Here is a 17,889-nt window from a genome sequence, read left to right on the forward strand (position 1 = left end):
AGTGGTTCTGGATTTTTCCTTCATTATTATTTTTAATATGGCTGTAAATCTGCCTGGCTGTTTGTGTCCAGCAGAGAATCAAAATGAGAAAACATATTATATTATTGGTCCAGGTGTCTGGGAGCAGTGAAAGGGAGCAAGGGAATTGGAATCAAATATGTGCATTAGAGGCTGTTCAGCACCCCCGCCCCCCCCCCATGCTGTGTGACCTTGGGCAGGTCACTTCATCATTCTGGGCTGCAGCTCTTTCTTCCTGCAAAATGAAGAATGTACTAGGAGCTTTTTCATTCATTGATATTTAATATTAAATCCTTTAAGAGCTATTGGCCGTCCCCTTGGCTCAGGCAATGTGCTGGTTGTTAAAGACAAAACAGCATTAAGTCACTGCCCTCATTCTCTCCCTGCATGTCGGGGTACAGACCAGTCCACGAGTAAACAACACCATCCTGCAGTGTGGCAGATGGGGAGATGGCCACCAGGTCCCCGCTCTGGGAAGAATTTGCTTCCCAGTGGCAGACAGCCCCACATCCAAGGTCATGCCCTTCCCATGACTCAGAGAGCCTGGGGGGGGGTAAAGGTCCAATGCAAGACGACTCAATTGTTTGCTGCAGAGCCTGCTGGCTGGAGCCAGGCTTTGTAGGGGCTGAATTACACTGGTCCCCAGTCCTGCTCTGTCCTTCCTTTCACAGATGCCCATTCACAATCCACATCGTGTCCTCCACACTCCATCTTAGCATGTATGTTCAGGGGACCCACCTGCAGAGCAGCTGCAGGGGTTGCGTGGGGTCCTGGAGGCGACTGTGCAGGGAGCAGGTTGGACCCCATTCTTGTGATTTCTTCACTGTGTTTGTGACCGTGGAACGGCTGTATCCTTAGTACCTCTGGGCTTAGCTGGGGTGCAGGGAGTTTGTTGGGTGATGTCAGGAACAGGATTAAGAAGTGGGGAGAGTACTGTGGGGGCAAATGAAAGCTGCACGGTGACCACTGTCGAGGTGCCTAACCTGCCGGTAATGGGTTGGTCTCCCAGGGATCTACTAAGGAACATACAGAACATGCTACAGAATCTTCCTTCTATTTCCTTCTTTCTGCTCACTGATTTCCTATCTTGTTGGGTAAAGGCTGCCTCAACCTCCCACCACCCGCCCCCCACTTCTGGGCTGCCTTGTTCTTTGGAGAAAACCCTGAGAATGGAGGAGGGGAACGATGCAATGGCCCCACCAACAGCATCGAAAAAAAAAAAAAAACCCATCACCCACAGCAGCAGCTGAAATGAGGGGGCTGAGTGCCATGGCATGTGGCCCAGTAGCACCACAGCCTGTTAGGTCGTGCCCTTCTTGGGTCGCTGCCATTCCTACCTGGGGGCTAACCTAATCTCCCCAGAGGACCCACAGATGAAAGACCGAGGCCACGCTGGGCCATGGAGAGGCCTGCTCCAACACAGCACAGGGAGGGCAGGGCCCTCTGGCCTGACAACCTGGCACCCGGTCCCTGCAGCCCGGGCCTGTGGCTCTGTGTTTAGGCTCAAACGACATGTCTCAGGCCCCCTCTTTGCCACTTAGGAGCTGACCTACCATTTCCCTATCTGTGGGATGCGGACAATCAAAGCGCCCACCCTTGAGGGTGGTGGCGGGGCTTACGTGACATCACGCTGGAAAGCACTTTGCAGCAAGCCTCACATAGAGACCAAGGTCAGTACTTGTTAGCGGTTCGTGTGATGAGATCTTTAACTCAGTGTCTCTCTTGTCCCGGAAGTCTGAACACTGCTTGCTCAACCACAGCACAGCTGTGGGGTGTTGCTCTATTGTCCTTATAATAACCCCCAACGCAGCAGGCAGAGGAATGCAGACGTAAGGAGTAGCTCTAGATGTTTTTCCTTCTCTTCCAGTGCGGAAAAGGGCAAAGGAGCATTGTGGTCGAAAAGAATAGACTGTGCCCTCCACACCTCAAGCTTCTTGGGCAAAGTCCGCTGCTAACTTGAGCCTCTCTGAGGTCACTTACGTCTATCATTGCTTCAGGATAACAGTTTTCATGCCTGCCCCCAAATCACCCTTTATGCCCCATGAAACAAACTGCTTTAAAGTCATCTTTCAGCAGCTTTGTTTTGTGTTTACTAAATTACTGATTCTGCAATAAACCCGATGAGAGGCATGCTTCATTATTCTTGAATGCTACCCTCGCAGAAGTCGAATAATCGCGGATTCAAGCACTTCTGGGTTGTTTCTGTCTCATTCATGCTTTCCATCCCTGCTTCCCCATCACATCTTGTGTTACCCTCGACACTGACACTGCCTGTCCAGCCGACCACCCTGCCGCACCTGGGGTCAGTTTGTAGGAGGAAAGCCTTCTGGTCTTGGTGGCTTTCATCAACTCTGAGAGAAACAAAATCTGGACAGCAGAGAAGCAAATAGTAGCACAGGGCAGTTACAAGTGACTCTGAACTCAGGCTACAGATCAAGGACTGATTGTGTCACTTGGGAAGGAATTTCCCTGGTGTTAATAACAGCCAGCCCATCATGTGAAGCACATAGCACGACATCTGATGCATACTGACCTAAAGGCAAGTCCTGTTTCAACTGTAACATGGTATATTGGAACACGCAGACGTTTTGTATTTGGACACATGCGGGTGAAATCCCCAGTGGATATATATAGCACGTCTTAGGTTTGAACTTCAAAACCCTAATTAAAGCTTTTAAACTTTCCTTTGTAACAGGTGTGTTCTCCCCAGGGGTATTTAAGGGTAAATCTAGAACCTGATCAAAGGCCTTTTAAAATATCGTTTAATACTTTGGGGGCACCTGGGTGGCTCAGTCAGTTAAGCGTCCGACTTCGGCCCAGGTCATGATCTCACAGTTCATGGGTTCAAGACCTGCATCAGGTTCTGTGCTGAGTGCTCAGAGACTGGAGCCTGCTTTGGATTCCGTGTCTCCCTCTATCTCTGCCTCTCCCCCTCCCAAAATAAATAAACATTAAAAACATAATAATACATTAATAAAATAAAATATTGTTTAATACTATTATAATCGTTGATTACTGCATCCAGGCACGACGAAGGGGAGAGAAAGAGAAATGGGTATATTGAATGAGAGTGGATGGGCGGGTAGCAGAGAGGGCAGGGCCCACACTTCTTTGCTGGCTGTGGCTCAGTCTGGATCATGGAAAGAACCTCCCTCAGGAGAAAGAACACTCTGGACAGTCCTCTGAGCACAGACCAGATGAATACAGGTGCTCCTCGAAGCCCAAGCAAAACAGGCAAGCCAACACCAAATTTGGAGGTACTAGTTTGGGAGTGTGCTCCATTTTGATTTTGGAGGGCCTTGCTCAAAGTTGGTATCCACTCCGTTGAGTTCATTCATCATTGAATCAAAGCCAGGGGTTTGGAATATTGGTCCTCTCTCAGGCCCTCAGACTACAATGGCGGCTGCACGCTCCTCACTTTAATCATGGAAACTCCCGGCCTACCTTCTCACACTTGGGGGTCCAGTGCTTTGACACAGTTCTTACTTGGAGCATTATTTAGGGTAGGTGAGGTTTTACCGTGTGGGTTAGGTGATTTTCAAGGACAGCACCTTCCAGTTTCTCCTTAAATGATAATCCACAGATTGGGTTACTAAGTCCTTATATCTGGGCCTCACGAATGGGAAAGAGAGAAGAAAGCAAGAAAGGACACTCATGATATTCTTTGACTAGCCTGGAAGGTAAGGATACTGTTCTGCCCACATTCCATCAGCCAGAACTCAGTCACACACTCCCAGCCCCCCTGCCAGTCAGGCTAGGAAATGTTTTCTTGAGCGCCAGGACAAGTAAATGGTACTGATGAGTGTCCAGCCAGTCTCTGCCACCCTGGACATGATTTCAGACGGTCGCTCTCCCTAAGAGTTAGCTAACGCTCTGCTCTGCAATGATCTTAACTAGTTTGTAAATTTACATTTATATTCAGAGGAAGCAAGTGAAGGGTTCAAGTCCACAGAACTATTTTAAAAGGTAGAACCTAGTTTTTCAACACTCAGGATACATAGGTAATGTTTACAGCAACAGCCTCCAAGTCTTAATGGCTTGAGACACAAAGGTCTCTTTCTTACTCCAGATCCCATTGTGATCTGGAAAACGATCTGGGGCACCATTCTTCTTTCAGTGACCTCTAATTTCAGCCCATTTTGATCTCTCTCTCTCTTTTTTTTTCATGTACTTTAAACATAACTTTATTTATTTATTTATTTATTTTTTTATTTTATTTTATTTTATTTTTAAAATTTATATCCAAATTGGCACATAGTGCAACAATGATTTCAGGAGTAGATTCCTTAATGCCCCTTACTCATTTAGCCCATCCCCCCCCCAACCCCTCCAGTAACCCTCTGTTTGTTCTCCATATTTAAGAGTCTCTTATCTTTTGCCCCCCTCTCTGTTTTTATATTATTTTTGCTTCCCTTCCCTTATGTTCATCTGGTCTGTGTCTTAAGGTCCTCATATGAGTGAAGTCATATGATATTCGTCTTTCTCTGACTGACTAATTTTGCTTAGCATAATACCCTCCAGTTCTATCCAAGTAATTGCAAATGGCAAGATTTCATTCTTTTGGATTGCCGAGTAATATAATACCCCATTGTGTGTGTGTGTGTGTGTGTGTGTGTGTGTGTATATATATATATATATATATATGTATGTATATATACCACATCTTCTTTATCCATTCATCCATTGATGGACACTTGGGCTCTTTCCATACTTTGGCTGTTGTTGATAGTGCTGATATAAACATTGGGGTGCACGTGTCCCTTCAAAACAGCACACCTGTATCCCTTGGATAAATACCTAGTAGTGCAATTGCTGGGTCGTAGGGTAGTTCTATTTTTAATTTTTTGAGAAACCTCCAGACTATGTTCCAGAGTGGTTGCACCAGCTTGCATTCCCACCAGCAGTGCAAAAGAGATCCTCTTTCTCTGCATCCTTGCCAACATCTGTTGTTGCCTGAGTTGTTACTGTTAGCCATTCTGACAGGTGTAAGGTGGTATCTCATTGTGGTTTTGACTTATATTTCCCTGATGAGTGATGTTGAACATTTTTTCATATGTTGGTTGGCCATCTGGATGTCTTCTTTGGAGAAGTGTCTATGCATGTCTTTTTCCCATTTCTTCACTGGATTCTTTGTTTTTTGTGCGTTGAGTTTGATAAGTTCTGTATAGATTTTGGATACTAACCCTTTGTCTGATATGTCGTTTGCAAATATCTTCTCCCATTCTGTTGGTTGCCTTTTACTTTTGCTGATTGTTTCCTTTGCTGTGCAAAATCTTTTTATTTGGATGAGGTCCCAATAGTTCATTTTTGCCTTTGTTTTCCTTGCCTCTGGAAACGTGTTGAGTAAGAAGTTGCTGCGGCCAAGATCAAAGAGGTTTTTGCCTGCTTTCTCCCCAAGGATTTTGATGGCTTCCTGTCTTACATTGAAGTCGTTCGTTCATTTTGAGTTTATTTTTGTGAATGGTGTAAGAAAGTGGTCCAGGTTCATTCTTCTGCAGGTCACAGTCCAGTTTTCCCAGCACCACTTGCTGAAGAGACTATCTTTATTCCATTGGATATTCTTTCCTGGTTTATCAAAGATTAGTTGGCCATATGTTTGTGGGTCAATTTCTGGGTTCTGTATTCTGTTCCATTGATCTGAGTGTCTGTTCTTGTGCCAGTACCATACTGTCCTGATGATTATAGCTTTGTAGTATAGCTTGAAGTCCGGGATTGTGATGCCTCCTGCTTTGGTTTTCTTTTTCAGGATTGCTTTGGCTATTCAGGGTCTTTTCTGGTTCCATACAAATTTTAGGATTATTTGTTCTAGCTCTGTGAAGAATGCTGGTGTTATTTTGATACGGATTGTATTGAATATGTAGATTGCTTTGGGTAGTATCGAAATTTTAACCATATTTGTTCTTCCTATTCAGGAGCATGGAATCTTTTTCCATTTTTTTGTGTCTTCTTCAATTTCTTTCATAAGCTTTCTATAGTTTTCAGTGTATAGATTTTTTACCTCTTTGGTTAGATTTATTCTTAGGTATTGTATGGGTTTTTGTGCAATTGGGAATGGGATTGACTCCTTGATTTCTCTTTATGTTGCTTCATTGTTGGTATATAGGAATGCAACCGATTTCTGTGCATTGATTTTATATCCTGCAACTTTGCTGAATTCATGAATCCGTTCTAGCAGTTTTTGGTGGAATCTTTTGGGTTTTCCATACAAAGTATCATGTCATCTGCAAAGAGTGAAAGTTTGACCTCCTCCTGGCTGATCTGGATGCCTTTTATTTCTTTGTGTTCTCTGATTGTAGAGGCTAAGACTTCCAATATATGTTGAATAACAGTGGCAAGAGTGGACATCCCTGTCTTGTTCCTGACCTTTGGGGAAAGTTCTCAGTTTTTCCCCATTGAGGATGATATTAGCCTTGGGTCTTTTGTATATGGCTTTTATGATCTCAAGGTATGATCCTCTATCCCTACTTTCCTGAGGGTTTTTATCAAGAAAGGATGCTGTATTTTGTCAGATGCTTTCTCTGCATCTATTGAGAGTATCATATGGTTCTTGTCCTTTCTTTTATTGATGTGATGAATCACATTGATTGTTTTGTGGATATTGAACCAGCCCTACGTCCCAGGTATAAATCCCACTTGGTCGTGGTGAATAATTTTTTTAATGTATTGTTGGATCCAGTTGGCTAATATCTTGTTGAGGATTTTTGCATCCATGTTCATCAGGGAAATTGGTCTATAGCTCTCCTTTTTAGTGGGGTCTCTGTCTAGTTTTGGAATCAAGGTAATGCTGGCTTCATAGAAAGAGTTTGGAAGATTTCCTTCCATTTCTATTCTTTGGAATAGCTTCAAGAGAACAGGTGTTAACTCTTCCTTAAATGTTTGGTAGAATTGCCCTGAAAAGCCATCTGGCCCTGGACTCTTGTTTTTTGGGAGATTTTTGGTTACTAATTCGATTTACTGGTTATGGGTGTGTTCAAATTTTCTATTTCTTCCTGTTTCAGTTTTGATAATGTATATGTTTCTAGGAATTTGTCCATTTCTTCCAGATTGCCCATTTTATTGGCATATAATTGCTCATAATATTCTCTTATTATTGTTTGTATTTCTGCTGTGTTGGTTGTGATCTCTCCTCTTTCATTCTTGATTTTATTTTATTTATTTGGGTCATTTCCTTTTTCTTCTTGATAAAACTGGCTAGTGGTTTATCAATTTTGTTAATTCTTTCAAAGAACCAGCTTCTGGTTTCATTGATCTGTTCTACTGTTTTTGTTGTTTTTGTTGTTGTTGTTTTGATAGCATTAATTTCTGCTCTAATCTTTATATTTCCTGTCTTCTGCTGGCTTTGGGTTTTATTTGCTGTTTTTTTTCCAGCTCCTTAAGGCATAAGGTTAGGTTGTGGATCTGAGATCTTTCTTCCTTTTGAAGGAAGGCCTAGATTGCTATATACTTTCTTCCTATGACTGCCTTTCCTGTGTCCCAGAGGTTTTGGGTTGTAGTCTTATCATTTTCATTGGTTTCCATGAACTTTTTAATTTCCTCTTTAACTTCTTGGTTAGCCCATTCATACTTTAGTAGAATGTTCTTTAGTCTCCAAGTATTTGTTACCTTTCCAAATTTTTTCTTGTGGTTGATTTCGAGTTTCAATAGCGTTGTGGTCTGAAAATATGCACAGTATGATCTTGATCTTTTTGTACTTGTTGAGGGCTGATTTGTGTCCCAGTATGTGGTCTATTCTGGAGAACATTCCATGTGCACTGGAGAAGAATGTATATTCTGCTGCTTTAGGATGAAATGTTCTGAGTATATCTGTTAAGTCCATCTGGTCCAGTGTGTCATTCAAAGCCATTGTTTCCTTGATTTTTTGATTAGATGATCTGTCCATTGCTGTGAGTGGGGTGTTGAAGTCCCCTACTATTATGGTGTTACTATCAATGAGTTTCTTTATGTTTGTGATTAATTGATTCATATATTTGGGTGCTCTCACATTTGGCGCATAAATGTTTACAATTGTTAGGTCTTCTTGGTGGATAGACCCCTTGATTATGATATAATGCCCTTCTGCATCTCTTGATACAGTCTTTATTTTAAAGTCTAGATTGTCTGATATAAGCATGACTACCCCAGCTTTCTTTTGTTGACCATTAGCATGATAGATGGTTCTCCATCCCCTTATTTTCCATCTGAAGGTGTCTTTAGGTCTAAAGTGGGTCTCTTGTACACAGCATATAGATGGATCTTGTTTTCTTATCCATTCTGTTACCCTATGTCTTTTGATTGGAGCATTGAGTCCATTGATGTTTAGAGTGAGTACTGAAAGATATGAATTTATTGCCATTATGTTGTTTGTAGATTTGAAGTTTCTGGTGGTGTTCTCTGGTCCTTTCTAGTCTTTGTTGCTTTTGGTATTTATTTATTTATTTGTTTGTTTTTTTCATCTTTTCTCCCCTCAGAGAGTCCCCCTTAAAATTTCTTGCAGGGCTGGTTTAGTGGTCACAAACTCCTTTAATTTTTGTTTGTCTGGGAAACTTTTTATCTTTCCTTCTATTTTGAATGACAGCCTTGTTGTGTAAAAAATTCTTGGCTGCATATTTTTCTGATTCAGCACATTGAATATATCCTGCCACTCCATTCTGGCCTACCACTTTCTGTGGATAAGTCTGCTGTAAACCTGATCTGTCTTCCCTTGTAGGTTAAGGACTTTTTTTCCCTTGCTGCTTTCATGATTCTCTCCTTGCGTGAATATTTTGTGAATTTGACTATGGTATGCCTTGTTGATGGTCGGTATTTTTGAATCTAATGGGGGTCCTCTGTGGTTCCTGAATTTTGATGTCTGTGTCTTTCCCCAGGTTAGGAAAGTTTTTTACTATGATTTGCTCACATAACCCTTATACCCCTGTTTTCTCTCTCTTCCTCTTCTGGGACCCCTATGAGTCTGAGGTTGTTCCTTTTTAATGAGTGACTAATTTCTCTAATTCTTAAATTGTGCTCTTTTGCCTTAATCTCCCTCTTTTTTTCTGCTTCATTATTCTTCATAAGTTTGTTCTCTATATCACTGATTCTCTGTTCTGCCTCAACCATCCTTGCTGCTGTGGCATCCACTTGAGATTGCAGCTCAGTTATTTTTATTTCATCCTGACTAGTTTTACTTCTTTTATCTCCACAGAAAGGAATTCTAATCTATTTTCAACCCCAGCTAGTATTCTTATTATTGTGATTCTAAATTCTGGTTCAGACATCTTGCTTGTATCTGTGTTGGTTAAATCTCTGGCTGTCCTTTCTTCCTGCTCTTTATTTTGGGGTGAATTCCTTCATTTCATCATTTTGAAGGGATAAAAGGAATTAATGAGTAAAAAAAAGAAAATTAAAAAAAATCCAAATTAAAAAATTAAAAACATACACACACAAAAAAATCAAATACATGATGCTAGATCCTAGGTGTGTTTTGGTCTGGGTGTTAAAAGGGGCTTGATAGAGAAAAAAGGGGAAAGGAAAAAAAGAAAAAAAAGGAAATCGTTTGAAAATTTCAAAAAATGAATACACTGAAGTAGACTAAAATGAAATGATGGATGTAAAATAGAATTTGAAAAAATTTACACAAAAGTAGAAAATTAATTAAAGAAAAATTAATTAAAGAAAAAAGAAAACAGTAGAAAAAATTAAAGAAAAATATTTTTAATAAAAATGAAAATTTTCTCCTTCTGTATTCGAGAAAAAGAAAAGAAACAAAAAAGAGGAAAAGAGAAAGAAAAGAAAGAAAGAAAATTGAATAGATGGACCGGCGAACAGACTGAAATGCTACTGAAATTACTTCGTTTTCCCCTAGAAGTCAAACTATGAAGCACTTTATAGTCTGTAAACTAAGCAGGCAGAGAGATTTGTGTTCCTGAAGAGCCAGTCTGGCCCAGTTAAGTGGGACTTAGCGTAATGGCTCCGTTCTCCACTAGATGGCGCCACTAGCCTACTGGGGTGGATTGCTGTGGCGGGTGTAGGTGCGTATGCGCATGCGCGGGAGCGGTGAAAATGCGTCACCCAGCTCTCCAGCCTCTAATATTGGAGCTCTGTTCTCCCCGACCAGCAGTCGTGCACCCGTCCTTTATCTTCGCCTTCCGTCCACTCCTTGCTTTTACACGGTCCGTGACCAAGCCCCAGGCAACACCTCCCTCCTGAGTTTTGTCTCCAATATGGCTGTTTTTCCCGGCCCCTTACTTCAGAGAGACTGCGGCTTTGACCTAATCTGCCCATCTGCGGGAGGGTCTCACGGAGCAATGGCCGGGTGCCCGCCGCTCCCAGGAAAGTTCGCGGGCCGTGCTGCTGCGGACGCCCAGAGACTGCGGCCGGGTGCCAGCCCGCCCCGGAAAAAGTTCGTGAGACAGCGTAGCAGCAGCGTTTCAGGGACTATGGAAAATCACAAGGCACATCTGGCACCAGGCTTCACCCTTAACGACCTTGTTCCAGCACCAGCGAATGTGGTTGTTCTCCCAGGTCCACTGGGGCCTTGCCTTTGGGGGACCCACACAGCCTCCACCAGGTGTCCTCCCAGCAGGGGAACCGCCTCTCCCCGTGTGGCCTGAAGAACCCCGGACTCCACTCTGCTCCTGTGGATTCGCCCGTCTTACCAGAGCACCACCAGGTATGGAACTGCGGAGTTTCAGACTCTGCCCTCTCCCTGTTTATGGTCTTAATGGAATTTAAACCCTCTCCTTTCTGCTTTCTCCCTTTTTAGTTCAGTCCCTGTGGCTGTTTCCACTTTTCCACTTTCGCTCCAGCTGTTTTTTTTGGGGGGGTGCTTTTCCCATATTCCCCCACCCCCCATCTCCATCCTCTCTCTGCACAAAAAAGCAGCTCCCTGCCCTTTGCGGCTTCTCTCTCCCCCAGTTCACTTCTCTGCGCCGCATACCTGCTGAATTCTGTGGTTCAGGTGGTGCAGATTGTTGCGTTAATCCTCAGATCAGTTTTCTAGGTGTGCAGGATGGTTTAGTGTTGGTCTGGCTGTATTTCATGGACACAAGACACCTTCCATGCTGTTCTGCCATCATGGCTCCTCCCCCTGCCCGTTTTGATCTTTTAATTCCTTCTTCTAACCATAAGAATTCCTTCCTGATTGTGGCTGCCCTGGAAGAAAATGTGGGAAATTGCACACTGAATCCTGAGTACTCCCCCTCGTGAGCGGCCCACAGCACTTCTCCTATTTCCTTACTCCAAGTAAACCAAGTGGCCATAGTTCATTCAAGGAGGCGGGCAGTGGGCTCTTCCCCGACATCCAGGAAAGGAGAATAGTAACCTCACTGAACACTAATAACATCGTCCATCCTGATAGGTACTGAGAAAAGGGGCTCAGGAAAGTTCATTGGGCCTGATTTCAGATGCTCACTTATGCTGCCTTTTATTGCTATCGTTATTTTTTCAGAGTATAGAACCTTGAGTGCCTTGGGCCCTAAGCTATCTGGTGCTTTTCATCCACCCAGTACCTTCTTTCTATTCTAGACCCTCTTTATCTCAACCCCTAATGGCTCTGGTGGGATTGTCTGTGATGAGTTCTTGAATTCATGTTAATTCAATCAGGGCTGGTTTCAGTTTCTATAGGATTATGAACTGAAAGGAACAGGCTTGAGCTGACAATAGCCACTTTCTCAACACCCGTCGATGGCAGGGAAGAATGAGGACAACAGGCGATGGGAAGCAAAGCTAAGTTAGACAGACAGACTCACACACAGAGGGTGTGGAGGGCCTGGTCTAAGTATATAGTTGGGACCCTGGATTCAGCCACATCTGATTCCACATACCCTTTGGCCTTAAGAGTTATAGGACCCAGTAAAGCCCCAGCCCATGCTGGTTTCCCCTCGGCTGGTTTAAGTTGACTTCACTTACAAACAAACCGACAAATCCTCTTAATGTTCTCAGATATACAAAATTTCTTAAATAGTCTTAGGGAGAACTGCATCTCTGGAACCTGACTGGAGGAACAAGCAGGTGCAGTGTTGTAAATATGAGAGATAATAAGCTGGGCATTGACCCAGATAAGGCGCAACATGAAGGAAATGGACACATGTCTGGATCTTTGGTTAAGAGCTGGGACAGGGTTAGAAGCAGGAGGACCAGACGCCATGGTTTTCCAGAGAGCCTAAAGCCATTTAGGGAGAGGAGGCTGACGGGTGCACCCTGAAGTCCAAGTCTGAGCCGTTATAGACGGCTTCAGACGCTTGGCATTGGAGTGATTGTTTTCTGTTGTCTCTGTCATGAGGTATAATACAGGACTGAGTCTAAACAGTGAATTATCTTTCCTTTAGTTTTTATTATAATTTTTCTAGTTAAAGTTTAAGAAACAAGAGAGGCCCTTTCTAAAGAGAGGTATGAGGACGCAAGCGTATTTAGCTCCCAGCCCCTCTGGATACTTGGGAGAAGAGGAAGTCAGGTCTTATCTGTATGTGAACAGAACTCCAAGGAGAATAAGCCCAGGAGAAAGGAAATGAGAAAATGAACAAATCTTTAGTTATTTATTCTGCTCTAGGTGCCTGCTTTCTGCATATGTAATATACTTAATCCTGTAAGATCCTGAAAGGAAGTTTACTTTTTAAATGAGATGTAGTCTGAGAGAGGGTAAGTAACTTGCTACTGAGAGCGAGCGTGCCTCAAGGTGGGATGGGAGTTGGCTTTCTCTGATTCCAACACCCTTGCACTTTTCAAGGAGCAATGATACCCCGCCAAAGACCCGACCGCCACCGCTCCGCCCCCGACTCTTGTTTGCAGAAGATTGAAGTTCTGTGACAGAAACTAAAACATTAAACAAAGCCTTTCATTCGTGATAAGAAGCAAAACTCCTTTAAATTTTAAATGAGAGAAAGAGTCCAAAACTCAGGCTTGTGTTCCCGATGACAAACTGTAGACACTTCATAACTTTGTGTCTGATGGAAGCAAGTCATGAGGTCAAGGGCCAGATGCCAGAGTTGCTGGAGTCAGAGTAAAGTATGAATCAGCCTGGGAACTCTACAGCCCTGATGGTAGCTAAACACTCAGCTGTATACGAATGAGGGAACAGTGATAAGACTTTGGGCTTCCAGAAAAAACAGTTTCCATTTCATCGCTACCTCCACGATAGAGGACAAGGAGGAGGTAAAAGCAGATAAAGCAAAAGGGTAAAATAATCGCAACAAAACCCGTAGGCATTGAACAGTATTTTTGAAAGGTTAACATTGGAGGAGGTGTTTCCTCTCTTGAAATGGTCTGAAATCATGAGGGTGGAAATGAATGGGGAACGCTGAACATCTCCTGGCTTTATAAAGGAAAATTAATGTGGGAGACAAGTTTCCAGGCCAGCGAGTTGAGTGGGAAGTCGTAATGGAATACTATACAGCAGCGACGGTAATGAACTGGAGCTATAAGCAGCCATACGGATAAATCTCAACAACATAATGTTGAGTATAAAAGTGACATATTCGATTGTATTGTTTACATACCCTTCAAAGAATAAGCAAACCAGTTAGTTCTGTATATCGTTTAAAGGTATGTGCACACGTAACAAAAGTCTAGTCAAGCATGGGATCACTAGGTGCCAAATCCAGGATTGCTGTTACCACTGGGTGGGGAGGGGACAGGATATTTGGGATGAAGAACAATACAAGGAGTTCCCACTGCATTTGTGATATTCATCGGTTCAGTTGAACAGGGACAAATTGATATTTGCTGAATTTGTCCCCGTGGGCTTTTGATGTGTGAAGTATTCCCCAACAAATAAGACAAAGATGGATGACAAAGACTAATTTAGCATAGGAACGGAAAGGGCAAAGGGTCCATGGGACTGGGGAAGGATTCTAAGATTCCCTTAGAATGGTTTCTTCAAAGTGCGGGGTCCTGCTGCGTTACATATTTGGCTAACAGTTAAAGACAGCATAAATACGACATTTGGAAATTGTTTTTGCTGATGAATCAAACACTTCACATGTCCTAACCTCTCACTTGATGCAAATATAATGCCAGTCACACAGCAGAAAAATCTCTTGTGGGTGATTCATTGTGGCAACCTGATCTGTTTTCTTTTCTAGTCTTTTTATCTTGGCCAAATTATAAAAATTTTAAATATCAAAGAGGAGGAAGAACAACGCCATGTGCAGTCCTTTGGGGGAGGTAGCTCATTCAACACTGGAAGGCCACGTTCAGGATGAAGAGAGTATTACATTCAGTTGTAGCCAATTTCCACCCTTGCAAACCGACAAAAGTAGAAACTTGTGTTATTATAAAATAAGAAAATGAAGCCTCTTTATTTATATCTATGATTTGATTTATACCTATATCACATCTATGATATGATTTTATCCATTGATTAAAATATCATAATAACCTTTACCATACAAAGAGCTTTTATAAGTCCAAAAGAAGACAAGCACCCCTTTTTAAAAAGTTTATTCTATGTATTATGAGAGAAAGAGCGAGAGAGAGATAGAGAGAGCACAAGTGGGGGAGGGGCAGGGAGAAGGAGAGAGAGAGAACCTCAGGAAGGCTCCACACCCAGTATGGAGCCCCTACCTGGGGCTCCATCTCACAACCATGAGATCATGACCTGAGCCAAAACCAAGAGGTGAATGCTTAACCGACTGAGCCACCCAGGCACCCCCAAAGGCAAACGCCTGTAAAAACAACAGACAAGGAATATGAAATGAGAATTTATAAAACGAAACGTAGATGGCCAAAGACATATTAAAATGTTGAATTCTAGGGCGCCTGGGTGGCTCAGTCGGTTATGCCTCCGACTTCAGCGCAGGTCATGATCTCGCGGTCCGTGAGTTCGAGCCCCGCGTCAGGCTCTGTGCTGACCGCTCAGAGCCTGGAGCATGTTTCGGATTCTGTGTCTCCCTTTCTCTCTGACCCTCCCCCATTCATGCTCTGTCTCTCTCTGCCTCAAAAATAAATAAACATTAAAAAAAAATTTTTTTAAATAAAATGTTGAATTGCATTAAAGATATGCAAGGTAAAAGCATTGAGGCTTCATTTCCATTTTTCACCTATCAAGTTGCAAAACATAAAAATTGAAAAGGCTACTTTTTTATCGCAACCTTCACTGGCATGCTGTAATCATTGCTTTCCTTAGGACAAGCACGAGATCCATATGAATAGGGAAATATGTCTGAATTGTCTTTGTAGCATGGCTTGAAGTGTACTGAAAAATCCTACAAAATTTCTTCAAGGTAGCCTAACATAGATAATTAAATTTCTTCTCCTGCTCAATCTTTAGATAAGTAGCTGGAGGGTTTTTATTAAAATGCAGTTTATTATCTGGGTGTGGCAAGTCCTTAGCCACCATGAACTATTTGGTCCATTGTAAAATTAGTTTATCAGATTAACTGTTAATGAGCCACTGGAAAATTCTTTTTCTTCTAAATGTTTATAGTTTTGAGCAGAGAATACAACGGCACTATCAGAACACCCGATACATATATGACAAACTATAGCAAACATGTATGTATATATATTTTATATATGTATACATACATGTATATATACATGTAAAATGTATTATATATATTTATACATGTATAAATGTTTATACATTTATATTATGCATATATAGTGCAGCATAGTAGAAATCATTAACTTTAGGTCCCTTTCCATAATAAATACTCCTTTAATTTTAGGAATGAAATGAAACTTATGATAAAGTTAATATGGCACATTCAGTGAAATACATGGTTATTTTTGTGTTATGCAGTAGGTAGGCGCAATTGGTGGGAAGCCCATAAAAAAAACCAAAAACAAACCAATGAATCAAAACTTTAATCTTCTTCTTTCTTTCCTTGTTAGTTTCAAATATCTGTAATTAGTATCAAGTTAACATTTTTAATGCAATCAATCAAAGAATATTTATCTTTGACCTTCATACACATAATGTCATTCATTCTTATTAAGATACAAAGGTTTTCAATGAGGCTTCCTAACCCTACCAGTTCCCTGGCTTTTGACAAGGTCTGGAAGCAGGTTTTCAACATTACCAGGTGTCGTGGTGTGGCAGAGCTTGATGCAAAAGTAATCTTGGCTTACAAAGTTATAGATTGCAGGTTTAGGGGTGAGAGGGAAGATCTAATTAAGGCTTGGTGGCATGGAGGAAGAGAAGGACCACAGGGAGAAGAGAGGCTGAATCCTCCAAAATGATGTATTTTGATAGACACGAAGGAATAGAAGGGACAAGCCAAGAAAAGGAAGAAGATGGACCCATAGACATATCTTCCCATTGATGCCGACTCAGCACTGGAAGACAACCTAAAAAGCCTACAACACATTTACACTTAAACCTGAGCTTAGATGTCACTTGGCATCAGGGCATGCCACAGCCTGAGCCTGTTGCCTCCACACTGCTCCTGCTCCCATCTTCTCCCCATGGGCCAGCTTTCCTTTAGTTTCAGGCAGAGCCAAATGATGAGGATTAAAATTCAAATAAATGGAAGAATATACTCTCTATGGGAATGATGCAGAATTGAGCTCCAATTCATTCATTGGAATGTCTTGTTAGAGAGGAGGACAGGGCCTGAATCAGTGGGGAGGTGGTCAAGAAGACGGAGCAAGTTCCTGCAGAAACCAACATTTCACCTCAAATGCAAAAGCTATAAGAAATAAAATAATTTGGGGGCATCTGGGTGGCTGAAGCGTCCAACTTCGGCCTGGGTCATGATCTCCTGATCTGTGAGTTCAAGCCTCTGTGCTGACAGCTCAGAGTCTGGAGCCTGCTTCAGGTTCTGTCTCCCTCTCTCTCTCTCTGCCCCTCCCCTACTCACACTCTGCCTCTCAAAAATGAATAAATGTTAAAAAAAAATTAACAGTAAAAGAAATAAAGTAATTTTAAGAGCACATTTGCTTACTTTGGTAAAGGATCAACTGAAAAAAATCAACAACAACCTCAGTCCTCAAGAAACAGCATAATCATCTACATAACCTAGGAATAAAGTGGGAACACAGAACCATTGGCAGGGACGAAGTCTCAGGCCTGCTAGAAACCAGGAGCAGAATAGGCAGAGGTGGTCAGGAGCTCATCCCCAAAGGGAGAAAGGGGTTCCCCCTCACAAACAGGCAAGGATGCTCCAGGGGTCCCTGTTGAAGAACATAGGCTGAAATGAGTTCCAGCGAGGAGCTGTGGTGGAAACTAGCTTTTTGCTTAGGTAGAAGAAAAGAAACAGCAACAGCTCTCCAATATTCAACTACATATTGGCAAAGGGATTAGGTTTGCATGTAAGGGCTCAAGCTGTCAGCATAAGACTTAATTATAACTAGGCAGTGGGCAGTGTTGGGAAGTGGCAACCTCAATGTTAGACATGAGGAGGGGATACAAGAGGAGAACTCATACTCAACATTTCAAAACAGATGAGTAAAATTAAAGTTACAAAAGGAAGCCCCAAATCTCAACAACTGGAGAATTCATTCCTGAAGAAATGAAAATAATAGAGAAATCTAAAAGACTTTTTTTTAATTTAAATTTTATTTTTTATTTTTAAAAATTTACATCCAAATTAGTTAGCATATAGTGCAACAATGATTTCAGAAGTAGATTCCTTAGTGCCCCTTACCATTTAGCCCATCCCCCCTCCCACAACCCTTCCAGTAACCCTCAGTTTGTTCTCCATATTTATGAGTCTCCTCTGTTTTGTCCCCCCTCCCTGTTTTTATATTATTTTTGTTTCCCTTCCCTTATGTTCATCTGTTTTGTCTCTTAAAGTCCTCATACGAGTGAAGTCATATGATACTTGTCTTTCTCTGACTAATTTCACTTAGCATAATATACTCCAGTTCCATCCACGTAGTTGCAACTGGCAAGATTTCATTCTTTTTGATTGCCGAGTAATACTCCATTGTGTGTGTGTGTGTGTGTGTGTGTGTGTGTGTATACATACATAC

The sequence above is a fragment of the Prionailurus viverrinus genome, chromosome D3 (genome assembly GCF_022837055.1).
Source record: "Prionailurus viverrinus isolate Anna chromosome D3, UM_Priviv_1.0, whole genome shotgun sequence".
NCBI lineage: Eukaryota > Metazoa > Chordata > Mammalia > Carnivora > Felidae > Prionailurus > Prionailurus viverrinus.